The following is a 13,735-nucleotide window of genomic DNA, read 5'->3' as shown; positions in this document are numbered from 1 at the left end:
AAATATGGTTGAGGAAAATTACTCCAAACGGGTGACTGGAGATTGTAAGGGAAGTCTGAGCTTGTCTTTAGACATTTGAAAGTTTTATTTGTTGGCAAATGTTACATTGCCATAATAGATTTTAGCTTGTTTAGGTAATTATGGCAAAGACTCTTTACTGTAGCATGGCTACTGTGACACTTATGCCAGTGAGTGAGGACAATAACCCCTCATGAGCTGCTTTAACTAGGTATAACATAATGTTCACATTGAAAAAAAATGTATATTTCCTACTCCGGGTAAAGATACCATCAGAGTGCTACCTAGAGCAAAGGTGTATTTACATGGGAAATTCCTCGGGAGGCTTTTCACCTTTAACTGTTGCTTGATTCACTGCCAAAATGTCCGACTCAATCTTGGTTTGAGATCTGAAGAATGACTGTGTTTGTGCCTGTGGTGTGTTGAACATGAACCAAAAGCATCTTGTCTTGTTAGACAGCCACCTTTCTCCAGAGTTGTTTATTTGTTAATTTTCCTTTTGAATCTCTTAATCCGTTCAGGCATCATGTACCAAATCGACAATGTATCTTTGCACACAGAAGAATAAATATGCACTATTAGTGTGGGAACTGAAGAATCAGCCTTCTCTAGCACAATCAGCAAGGCATGCATTTCTGAAGCTGTGTAGTGCAATAATCACCTAGAATTTTAATGTGTGTATGCAGCGGTTTAAATTTGCCATCTTCGAAAATTCACTGCAGTGTAAGCCATGGATTATTTTTGTTTAGTACCAACCATAGGATATGCAGTGCATCTATGTAGAGCATGCTCTTATAGTCCTTGATGGGGAACATTTTAGGAGTTTGTGATATGTTTTCTGTATATTGTAGAAATACTTGTGGTGTGCTGAGAGTCAGATAGTACTCAAATTTATCAACTGCACTTAAAGAAAAAGCCCACTGCACCCAAGAAGATGTAGAGCGAGAACATTAGGAATACTTTGCTTTGTCGTTGCTTCTAGAGTAGGAATAAGAGGAACTATAATGATACTTTTCTCCCGCAGCAACATGACCTTTGCTTCAGCTATAGAATACAAATGTCATTTTTTTTAAGTGTGTTTTTTTTACAAAGTTTGAGGTTTTTAAGGAATTCTGGGTAATAGAACCTGGTGGGAGTCACACACGTCACCCCATCCTGGATTCCCCTTGATGTCTAATTTTCAAAAATGTATAGGAAAGCTAGGTTTCCCTAGGTGCCATCAGATGTAAGGTCCAAAATCCACAGCTAGGCACATTACGAAAAAATGTCAGTTTTCACAGGAAAAATGTGATGTGTCCATGTTGCTGTTTGGACTGTTTCCTGTTGTGAGTACTAGGCCTACCCACACAAGTGACGTGCCATTTATATTGGGAGACTTTGGGGAATGCTGGGTGGGAGGAAGTTTGTGGCTCCCTGCAGATTGCAGAACTTTCCATCACAGAAATGTGAGGAAAATGTTTTTTTAATTTACAAAGTTTGAGGTTTGCATAGGATTCTGGGTAACAGAACCTGGTGAGAGCCTCACAAGTCACCCCATCTTAATTCATATGGATGTCTAGTTTTAAAAACTGTATAGGTTTGCTGGGTTTCCTTAGCTGCCGGCAGAGCTTAGGTCCAAAATCCAGAGGTAGGCAGGAAAAAGGGGTACATTTTCACTGGAAAAATGTGATGTGTCCATGTTGCGGTTTGGACCATTTTTATTGGGAGACTTTGGGGAATGCTGGATAGGAGGAAGATTGTGGCTCCCCACAGATTCCAAAACGTTTTATCACAGAAATATGAGGAAAATGTGTTTTTCTTTTTACAAAGTTTGAGGTTTGCAAGGGATTCTGGGTAACAGAACCTGGTGAGAACTTCACCAGTCACCCCATCCTTGCTAGGTTTCCTTGGGTGCTGGCAGAGCTAGGATCTAAAATCCACAGCTAGGCACATTGTGAAAAAAGGGTCAGTTTTCACTGGAAAAATGTGAGATGTTCACATTGCATTTTGTGTTGTTTCCTGTCACGGTTAATAGGCCTACCCACACAAGTGAGGTACCATTTTTATTAGGAGGCTTTGAGAAATGCTGGGTGGTTGCAAGTTTGTGGCTCCCCACAGATTCCACAACTTTCCATCACAGGAATGTTAGGAAAATGTGTGTTTTTTCTTTACAATGTTTGCGGTTTGCCAGGGATTCTGGGTAACACAACCTGGTGAGAGCCAGACAAGTCACCCCATCCTAGATTTCCCTTTATGTCTAGTTTTCAAAAATGTATATGTTTGCTAGGTTTCCTCATGTGCCGACAGGGCTAGGATTCAAAATCCACAGCTAGGCACATTGCAAAAAATGTCCTCTAACACATGCTTGTATGGGTACCCACAATTTTGCAAATGTGTAAATATCCACTGCTTCTAAACTCTATATTTTGTTCACATTTCGGAAATATATATCCTTGATACCTATTTTCCACTCTTTATATTTTACCAAATGAATTGCTATATACCTGGTACACAATGAACATCCATTACAAGATGTAGCTCAGTTATTGGCTCTGGGTTCCTCAGGTTCTTAGTGAACCTACATGTCCTATATATGCCTGCAACCAGAAGGGTCCAGCAGACATAACGGTACATTGCTTTAAAAAATCTGCCATACTTAGAAGAAGTTACAGGTGAAAACATAGGCCCGAATGGCTGTTTTTTAACTCAATTTCAATATGTTTTATTTACAGCTGTTAGTTTCTATAAAAAAACATTGAAGGATCTACACAAATTACCCCTTGCTGAATTCATAATTATGTCTACTTTTCAGAAATATATATACAATAGAAAAATAGGCTGTATCCCAGTAAAATGTCAAAACAGTGTAGAAAATGTTGGTTTTCTGACAAAAGTCTGCCTGTTCCTGAAAGCTGAGATTTCCTTTATTGATACCTTTTGCAGGCAAAAAACAGATGCTTTCTTCTGTAGGACTTTTTCCCCATTTTTCTGAAAACCCCCAAACATTAGCTGTATTTTGGCCAATTTCTTGGTTCCCTTAAGAGGAATTCACAAATCCTGGGTACCTTTAGAATCCACAAGATGTTGGAAGAAAAGGACGCAAATCTAGCATAGATATCTTATGTGGACAAAAGGTTACAGGGGCCTAAGCGGGAACTACCCCAAATAGCCAAAAAAAAGCTTAGCAGAGGGGAGGAGGCCTAGCAGTGAAGGGGCTAATGTTTATGTTAATTGTTTGTTTAACGTTGAAATGTGGATTGTTTATGATTATTAATTAAAATGTAACTATTGATAATGTAACTATTTTAGCAATATTGTAATTGATATTATATGAGGTGATATTTTTGACATGTCAAATGTTTATTTTAAGGTAACAATATGTTGGTTTCCAATATTTGTGTTTTTGATATAAGGAAAAATCTATATTTTTAACAACGATTTGGGATTTTATTAGTTAAGTATAGGAAATCCCCTAGAAATCAGGATGCTACCTTCAATACAATCTTTCAGAAAGGCCCTGAAGACATGGCTCTTTGTCAAAGCTTACCCCTAGCTCTTTGGTTCTGCCTTTGTGTTTTTCTTTTGTAGGCGCCTTGACGCCTCCGGGCAAAGTCGTGCATTATAAGTTTTATTTAATTCATTAGGAAGACAATATTTTTGTTAGCGATATTTATTTTCAGATATTTTTGTGTTTCGAAATTGTGTGCATTGATATTATGTCAGCGACCTGTTCCTACAGCAACATTCAGATCTGTAGTTTAGTTGTAACTTGAGTGTGACTTTACCCATGATGGCATTCGCGTTGCTGTGATATGTGCAAGATCAAGAGAGATGCATTGCCAATAAATATTTGAGCTTTTAATGATTTTCATCATAATCATAATGTCACTTAACCACTTGGATGCTAAGGCAGTTCCATATTTTTGTACTTCTTCTCCATTGAAATGAATGGCAACTCCATGACGAGTTACCCTTGTCATTAGCATCCAAGTGGTTAAGCTGAAAATTAGCAATTGTATGGTTACTAAACAGCATAGAGCTCTTTTAAAAAGCCGATACACTTAATACTTCCTGATCAAAAAGTTTTTCAGTGAATGGTGAGGGTATATAAATGATATACTATGTCAAATCATAACTACACATCTTCAGAATGGAGTCAGTGGTCAGATTAGAGTTTATAACAAGAGTGTTGAGTGTTTGGCAAACTAATTACATCACAATCATACTTCAGTTTCCATATATCAATTCTGCAGTAGGTCAAGTGGTCAGGCTAATAGTTGTGCTACATGTTTCAAGGAGTGGTTCTGTGTATGTTAACGCGGCGGTGCATGGTCTAGGGCCCGCCCCATCCTCTGGTGCTGCACCGACATGGTGGTCATGTCCTCGGTGCCAGTTCTCTTATTTGCCATGTGTTAAAACCGATTTCTCCGCCCCGCTGTCCCGCTGGTGGTGGCACTGCTCTGTGCGCTGAGGAATTGCATGGATATATTTCTTCCTGTTGTAAAAACTTGTTCTGTGGAAAGATAGTGCAGGCCCTGGTGCCTCCTATGTGTTTATGGGTGGCTCTTTGTTTTTTCCTTGTAGCCATTGTGTCTTTTTCCCTATCTTTCCTCAAAGGGACTACATGTCCCAGAAGTCTAAAGTGGCGGCTATTTTGGATGCTGACTGCCTATGAGTCAGCGTGAGCACGTATCTTGGTGCTCACTATTCAGGATCCTCGTGCTGAAGAGGACGTGTTGTGGTGAGGCTGCAGGAGGTGTGACGCAGTGCTGTAAAGACTGATTTCTGCCCCCCCCTGCATTCGAGTGCTGCACCATGAGGCAAGGTAAGACCGGCCCGGTCTTAACGGTGAGATTATTTCAGCCTTCTTTACCGGCCGGCAAGGTACTTCCGCTTGCGGCGCGGTCAAACGTTTGTTGTTGTTAATTTTCCCTGATTAAGCTGTTCAGTGCTTACGACGCATTTGGGGATATCTATCCTGGTGGCAGAGTACACAGTCATTAAGGGCGAGTGTTTTTTTTTATTTCTTTGGGCATTTTATAATCGCGCTTGTGAAATATCAACAAGCGCGCTATTTATTTACTGGGGAATGTATGTAGAGCTCGTGTTGATAATATTGAACTAAGGGCTAAGTTGTATGGACAAAATTACGGGAAACATCATTTACTAAGAAGTCTTTACCACGCATGACGTTTACTACGGTTCACTTACCACGCAAACGTCTTTTCAACGCGGGTGCATTCCACGACCGTCTTTACCACGCAACGTTCTTTCCTTCCAGTCCTCGTTCTTTCGTCCTGCGTGTTCATAATTAAGAAAAAGGAACTATAAAAATAAGCGGGTTTGGGGGGGCTGAGGGGGTTTGGGGGGGTTTGGGGGGGGCTCCCCTCCCCCAAAAATAACAAGCGGATTGAAAAAAAAAAGTAGAAAACTGAGAAAAAAAAAGATACTAAGTGCCTCTGACGATCAAGAAAAGAGCCTCCCCAGCGACGTGGCATGTACGTCATTATAGTAGTCCTATCTCTATTTTTCAAAACTTGTTTTGACGCTCGTTTCCGTGAAGGGCAGCTGGTGAAAGGCGTGGAGAGGTGAGATAAGGATCCAATGTTTATACATAAAAAGATATAATTAAAGCGCATTGTAAATAAAAATAAATAAAAAAAAGGTAATCTGTAGTATTGGTATGTAATAAACATCGATATTTTGCTTTGTTCGGCAGTTTTGAAATTATTTTTTTTAGCCTATCAGTATCATTATGTACAGGACGTAAGAGGTTAAGTAACGTAAATTTTGCGGTGTATAATCGTGCGTTGGAAAATGCTGCGTGGTAAAGACGCATGCGAAGTAAAATTCGCGTGGTAATGTCATGCATGGAAAACGTTAGCGTTGTATTATCATATATTCCAAAATTACTAGTGTGCGCTCGTGTTTCTTTGCATACATTGTAAATACACAATAACAAAGCGCTTGTGAAGTAACAAGAGCACGTGTGGTTAACCTTAGTATTTAAACTAAGAGATCGCTAAACTGCATAATCTGCGTGCATCAGACCCTATTAGAATCCTATGTGGACTATTGTACTATTTTTTAATTCTCTTTTAGGGTATTTCGTAGACTGCACTATTTTCTAGTGTAAATTGTGTGTTTCAAGGAAGAAATGACCTTGGAGCACACTTTAGACAGCAATACAAAAGATTGGCTAACCTATATATAGACATATTGGTGTATTGCGTTTGTGTTTATTCTTTTCTTTTGCAGATCTCCCTCCCCGCTGTTCCCTTCCTTCCCTTCCCTCACCTGGCCTCTCCAATCCACAGTGCTATTATAGCTTCTTTGAGTTGGAGCTGCCTGGAGGTGGAAATAAATAATCTTCCCGCAGATCCTGAGGACGGCGCTTCGCTGACAGTGTATATCTACATTCATGTTCTGGCGGCCCTTTTAGCCAACACAGGCCACAGCCACAACCAACTGTGTTTCATTTAGAGTTCACAAGTCGCTATTGGTACTGGTTGGAGAGACTGTTTTTTTAAGGATATATCTGCTTAACAGGCCTGTGGTATATTTTAAGTAGTTAGTACAAGGTCATGGGCATGGGAGTATTTGTAAACATGAAGAATCCAAGATTTTGAAGTTACATAGTGAACAAGAAACTAAAGCTGTATAAAACAGCAATAGATGCTGATATGCCCTCTGGTATTGAGAAGAGAATGATGGGGAAACTGATAGTACCTGACCTCCTAAAGCACTGAGAAGGCATTAGTGGACTGTAATGATCCGCCACCCTACCAGACCCTCTTACCAACCTTGCTGAACAGAAACGGCATACAGAAGGCATAGGCGTAATGGCGGCATGCCAAAAAGGAAAACGTTAAACGCTGCGTTGGTAAAGGGTAGAGGCTAACGCTGAATGAAGAAAGGGCGGTAACAAGGAAAAAGGACTACTCGTTGCAGGCCCCAGGGGGAGGAGCGAACGCTAAGAAAAGGAAGACGGGCTCCTGGAAGGGGGTTCACAGAGCCAGAAGGATGCAAACCTGGAAAGAGAAGATAATGCCAAGGGAGAACGCACCAAAATGTCAGGAGAGCTGATGGATTATGCCGCGACCCATGAAAAGGGAGAAACAAAGGAAGAGAGATTATATTTCAGGACCAGTGGCTATGATTATGCTTCTCTTTTCTTTACTACTTTTATTAACAGCAGCCAATCAGAATTAACTTTTGTAAAATACTACATTTCCCAAGATACCCTGCTATCACCTGACCAACCATAGAGCCACTACCCTATATAACATCTCCACCGTGGCGTAGTATCCACTTTCTTTGCTGCTTCACAGCCAGTTAAGTGCACTTTGAATGTAATCTCTATTTTGTGTGTATGATGTTATTACCGTTATTGATGTAATATTCTTATTCATTGTTGTATGTAATAGCGTTTACTGTTATATTTTCATATGGTTATTTCATTCCGAGCCTTCCGTATCTACTTGTCCGCTCGACTGCAGCGAGTGTCTGATTAAGGGAGCGTTTATCCTTCTAGTGCTTTTGTGGATTGGGAGTTTTGGAGTGAGGCCATGCATCTCCCTGATACATGGTCCTCTTTCATTGTTCCTCACGCTGGGGGACCCCACGCATGCACGGCGTCCATTTTGAATATCTCTGGTTGTGAGAGGCTTGAATTGAACACGCAGAGACGAGTATGAACGATGTCCTGTTCCTGTTGTGTTACTCCCTACTGACGCTCTGTGGCTGTATCTGACTCTGGTTTGGAAAATTTGGGCATAGGCTTTGCCTAGAGTGGTGTAAGCAGGCACTTCCTCCACATTATAACAATTTACATCTTGCCTGCTTTGGGGTATATTGCTACTCTCCCACCTGTATTGCTCTTACGTGGGGCTTGCTTTATTCTATCCCTTCCTCCTGGGACCTTGTTTTCTCTGCTCTGCAGAATAATAATGGCTGAATATTATGAGGAGGAATGCTACTGCGATGATCCTGCTGGGTCATTGGAACAAGACCTGGTTAAGGCTTTTGATGTGGGCGTACAACACTCAGTTAACAAGGCCCTTCTCTGAGTCATCAAGCCTCTAAAACACCAACTCTGTGGCTACGCAGAGCAACAAGGTTGGTTCCCGGCCCTCCAGGTGCAAGCCAAGTCCTGTGGCAAGTCCCCTAAGGGCCCCCACGCTGCTGACTTTGCGAGACTGGCCGACTCGCCTAACTCTGATCACGCGTGTAGTGTTCCTGGTAAGCTGCCTTTATCAGACCCCTTCCAGGAGGATGAGGCTACTTCCACATCTTGCCTGAGTCAGACCAGTAGGAGGGTCTTAGTCCCAGCAAGCAAAAGCGCAAAATGTGTCATGCCAATCCCCGCCCTCAACCGAAGCTCCTCACGTTTGAGCTTGCCGACATTGTTCCTCCTAAGTCCATGCCCTGGCTCCTGCCTCAGGAAGAGGTGGACAACGTGCAGTCCCATTTATGCCAGGCCTTCGTCAAAGAGGCACGTGCGAGGCACCACTCTGAATGTCCCAGGCCTGATTTACCGGGGAAAGTAGCAAAGACCCCCAAAGTGGATCTGACCATTGTCACATACCTTAAAAGGTTTGCGAAGGCCCCCAAAAAGGGGATTGACAGGGACTGGAGTTCCTGCCAGGGCAAGTTATTGGAAATGTCTGGGCCTATGACTAAAATCCTAGAGCTGGGGTTTCAAGCTAAGGAATCAGCCATGGCCACGAAACGTGCGGTCTGCCTATTGGGAAAAGTTAATTGCGCTATCTCCAGCGAGAGATGAAGGTCTATTCTCCTGAAGCTTGACCCCAAACCTTCTGAACTGGCATTGTCAGAGTCAGGCCCAATTGTGCAGGGATTGCTGTTTGTCCAACCTTTATTGAAGGGGCTCTCTAGGTTTGTTGCCACCTTCAGCAACTTGGACAAAGCACCGGGATCCCTTCTCATGGTCTTCAGACCGGTTTTTGGCAGGGCCAGACGATTTTGAGAGCCTCAGTTTGGCCGTGGGTACCAACAGGGCACTTAGAGGGGTAACTATCAACAACAGCGTGAGGGATATCAAGACCCTAACCTTCTACCCCGCTCAACGTTCCAACCAAAACTGCTTCAGGTAGAGCCGTTATGGAGGATCCCAAGAAGCTCTTCAAGTTTCAGGGACTAATTCTGTGTTCAGAAGTGGTTTTGGGGGCAGGACTCAATATTTTCTGCAGGCTTGGAAATCGATCACACAAGATGCTTGGGTTCTAGAGCCAGTGCAGGGCTACAAACTGGTTTTGTACAGATCCCCCAGACAGTTCTCCCTTCCCCCATAATGCCTTTTTACTTTCAAGAGCAAGATTTAATCTCCTCCGAGGTTCACGCACTTCTGCAAAAAGGGGTCTTTGTGATCACGGACCCTCACCCTCTTGGGTTTCTCAGCTGTGTGTTCTTTGTGGAGAAGAAAGGGGCAGCTCCCGACTAGTGCTAAATCTCAAAGAATTCAATGGCTGAGCTTTATACTGTCACTTCAAGTTGGAAAGCATCCATCTGTTGTGAGATCTTCTCCGTAAGGGAGATTGGAAGGTCTGACTAGATTTGAAGGACATCTATCTTTCCGTCCCCATCTTCCCGCCCCTCTGGCGTTTCCTGCAATTTATGTGGCAAGATGTCTGCTCCTCCCCTTTGGCCTTTCCTCCAGTCCATGGTGCTTCACAAAGCTCCTGCAGCTGGCAGTAGAGTCATTGAGGCGTGGGGTGTCCAGCTAATTATTTACCTAGACGACATCCTTATCATGGCGCAATGCCCTCATCTTGTTGTCACTCACCTGAAATGGTCGATCTCACTGCTCCAGGAGTTGGGATTCATTGTGAACTCACAGAAATCGGTTCTGATACCTTCTCAAAGCGTAGAGTTTCTAGGGTTTCAGATCGATTCTCTCAGCTGCCAACTGATTCTCCCGCCTCAGAAGGTCAAAAATATCTAGAAGGAATTGAGATTGATTCTTAACAAGCAGACTGTACCTTTGAGGTCGATTGCCCAAATAGTGTGTTTACTGGCCTCATCGATATAGGCCATCTTTCCTGAACCCCTAAACTATTGTGCTCTGTAGAGACTCAAAATTCAACATCTCTGGAAATGCCTCAGCTATGTCAAACAGATTCTCCTCTCAGAGAAAGCAAGGTTATTGATGTTGTGGTGGTTGGATCACATGGAGGCCTGGAATGGCAGGGCGATCTTTTGCACAACTCTGGAAATTGTGATCGAGTCAGATGCCCGCCGTAGAGATTGGGAGTCAGGTGCGACCCAGTTTCCACAGGGGGCTGCTGGTCTCAAGACAAACTCTCCCTGCACATCAATTACTTGGAGCTCCTAGCGTGTTCCTTTGTAATTCGCAGTCTCTTGCCGGTGAAGACGGCTTGATGCATCTTGCTACGCATGGACAATTTCTCAGCAGTTCGGTATGTGAGCAAGCTGGGTGGGATGAAATCTTGCATTCTGGTGGAGATTGCCAAGGATTTCTGACACTTTTCCCTTCAGCACTGGATCTCAGTGGTGGTAGAATATCTCCCGCGCCAGAGCAACACAGTTGCAGATTGGCAGTCCCAAATCTTTGAGATTTAATTAACTGAATCGTCTATGTGGCCCTTGCATGATAGACCTGTTTGCATCACGTCTCCCTCATCAGATTTCAACCTTCTTCAGTTGGCGCACAGGTCCGGAAGCCCTGGTCATGCATGCCTTTCTTCAGGATTGGACTCCCAGTCTGGGTTATGTAATTCCTCCGTTCTTGAGGATTGTCAGGGTTCTGGTGCATTTGTGGCGTCAACGAGCGGAATTGGTGACGCCCTATTGGAGAGCACATGCCTAGTTCCCAGTTCTCCTGGAGTTGGCTTTTGCCTGTCATATCGTGCTTCAGTTTCTATGGAATCGCCTTCTGGATCCAAGTGGATCCCTGCATCCGTTGATCTTGTCACAACTCCTCTCCCTGGTGGCTTGGAGGGTTTCCTAGACAGATTGAGTGTCCCTGGGCTTTCGCGAGACAGTAATGAATTCATCAGTCAGGCCTAGACTGCCAACACAAGCAAATTGTATTTCTCTGTTTGGAAACGCTGGTGTGGCTGGTGCCATGAACAGGATGCTGATCCCGTTGGAGCAGATTACTCTTTGTTGCTGAATTATCTGTCTTCCCTTACCTCTGCAGGTATATCATACAGGATGGTTAATAACTTTAGGTCTGCCATTTCAGCAGGTCATGTTCCGTTCGATGGTAAACCGATAGAGGAGCAAGCTTTTGAGGGGCATCCGTATGGTCCTTCTGCCTCGTCCTAAGTACTTGCTGTTGTGGGATGTGTCTATTGTCCTATGATTCTTAGAGTTGTGGGCGGACAATAAGTAGCTCTCGCAGAAGCAACTGTTAGCCAAGCTTACTATGCTGCTCTGCCTTGATTAATGTAAAAGAGTATCTAATGTCCATATCTTGGATTTGGCAGGCTGCACTTTCTCCCCTAAAGGGGTCACCGTCTCCATTTCTAGATGCACTAAATGTAATACTAATTTAGTTTTTTATCCTGCTTTTCCTGATATTTCCAAACTGTGTGTGGTGCAGTGTGTGAAGGCGTACGAGGTGAGTACTCCTGAGTTTCGTTCTGACATGAAAGGACAATAGCTGATCGCCTTACAGAAACCCATCCGCCTGGTGACCTCGGCCATGCTTGCAAGGTGGGTGCACTGGCTTATGGGTGAAGCAGGCATTGGTGTGTCCATATTAGGGGCCCATTCAGCGGGCGGTGCAATGGTTTCAAAATCATTTGCTCTTGGCTCTAGCCTCTCAGACATTCTGAAGGCGGCCGCCTGTTCAGCAGAGTTCTATTGTAAACCCTTTGTTGATATTGCTTCTCTAGTGGTGGTTAACTTTTAAACAAGTATAATCGTAGCCGCCAGACCTGACATTTAATTTAAAATTTGCAAACATTTGTGACAAGAATTTTCATTTCTATTAAGGACACGGAGGTGTATATTATCACACCCATGCTTTGTATGTTTTACAGTTCAGCTACATAATGGTTCTGTTTTCCTAATGTTCCCTCCCTATTTTGAATGTCCTGGCATTATGACATGTGTGGTGAGGTCAGTTTTATGGCTTCCGTTTTGCCTTTTATCAGCTTTGGATCACAAATAATCGCTGGAGTAACGGACGTTCCTGGGCATTTGTATCACTGGTTTGGTGAAGAGTTTGTTCCCCATATAGATGTTCAGATCGATGTCCAGATGTTCATCGGTTCCGGCTGGTCGAAGTTAGGAAGTGGATCCAGGTTAGATCTCAACTTTGCTGTGCCTGAGAATGGACGCTCTGTCTTTATGAGATCTTGATTTTGGATGTTTCTAGTGATGTCTGGTTTCGAATCGCATTAACTGTTTCTTCTGAGATCTGTACAAAGAAAGAGGATACTATGCCATGGTGGAAATATTACATAGGGCAGTGGCTTTATGGTTGGCAATGTGATAGTAGAGTATCATGGGAAATGTAGTATTTTACTAAATTTATTCTGATTGGCTGCTGTTAATAAAAGTAGTAAATAAAAGAGAAGCATAATCTTCGCCTCCATGTCTTTCATAGAATTAAAAAATGTATGTCATGAATGTTTAAAAAAGTTTAAATTCCCAACCTGCAGAGAGCTGAGTCCCAATGCGGAAACTGAAGAAGAGAACAAAGATGCAGAGAGTTGGTCAAAGGACCGGTGGATACCACCAGCATATGAGCAGATGCCCACCACAACTCTGGAAAGTTGTGGCCCTGGACGGTGAGTAAACATGAAGGGGAGGCGGTCTAGGGATAAAGGGTGAGGGGCGGGGAAGGGAGATACTCTTAAAGGTGCACACCTAGGGACCTAAAAGAACCAAAAGGCAACCAACCAGAGCCCTGTTGCGTAAAAAGGGAAACCTGCCTACCCTCACCCCCCACCCCCAGTGAACCTATCAACCTATACTTAAAAGCACCCCTACTCTAAACCTATGAGCACTAAAAGTAAAGACAGGGTAATAGTGTGGTGATAGTTACTTTTCCATAAACATGAAAATTACCTACATTATCTTCATTTATTTAGGGGAACTGGTGGCAAACATCAACCAGGACCTAGAAAAGAAAGAAAAGAAAAACCATCACTCTACCTTGTTGCCCAAGGAGAGTCCAAAAAACAAGCCAAAGTTCAAACAATCTATTTATCCCTATCGTTATTCTTTTTTAATAAAGCCATCATAAATAAATTGAACATGCCTCCTAAGCCTTATTTCCGACCATCCCTCCAGGAATAGCACATTGTGTGATATATATAAACGCGGGGAAGATGCATTTTAATTAAGCTCAGACTGCAGACATCCTACACCAATTAAAAGGCACAGCTGGAAGAAGGCCACACTGCTGAGCTTCTATAGAACTTTACATTTATTACTAGGTTTAAGTAGGCAGGATCTGACTCCGCATAGGTGACACAGATCTGAATGAATGATTTTGTTCCCAATAGGTAAATCCACCTGCCGAAGCAGGCGGACTATAAACATCTCTGTTTCCTATACCCTTGTTTGTTTATTCACTTCAGCACTGTAGCAGCAGCATCTGTATAGGTCCTTCAGTAAGCCTCACCCGACTATGGGGCATTTTTAGGCTAAAACATGTTGACCTTTACTGTCCACCATAATACTGCGACTTAAATCCATGTAGCTGGTGCACTGGTTTTAATCCTGGCAGAGGGTGCTCCTG

General features: G+C 43.1%; 1 protein-coding gene across 1 annotated transcript in view; it reads right to left on the bottom strand.

Moving 5' to 3' along the window:
• Positions 1 to 13,113, bottom strand: part of GAB3 (GRB2 associated binding protein 3) — a 489,597-nt gene extending 476,484 nt beyond the window's left edge. The window contains exon 1 of the mRNA XM_078688765.1: positions 13,064 to 13,113. The gene's annotated coding sequence lies outside the window, so the exon portion shown is untranslated. The remainder of the gene's footprint in view (positions 1 to 13,063) is intronic.
• Between the last annotated feature and the right edge of the window lie 622 nt (positions 13,114 to 13,735).

Source organism: Lissotriton helveticus, chromosome 4_1 (genome assembly GCF_964261635.1).
Source record: "Lissotriton helveticus chromosome 4_1, aLisHel1.1, whole genome shotgun sequence".
In the NCBI taxonomy this organism is placed as follows: domain Eukaryota; kingdom Metazoa; phylum Chordata; class Amphibia; order Caudata; family Salamandridae; genus Lissotriton; species Lissotriton helveticus.
The sequence above is the reverse complement of the archived record's forward strand: the minus strand, read 5'-3'. Positions and strand labels throughout refer to the sequence as shown.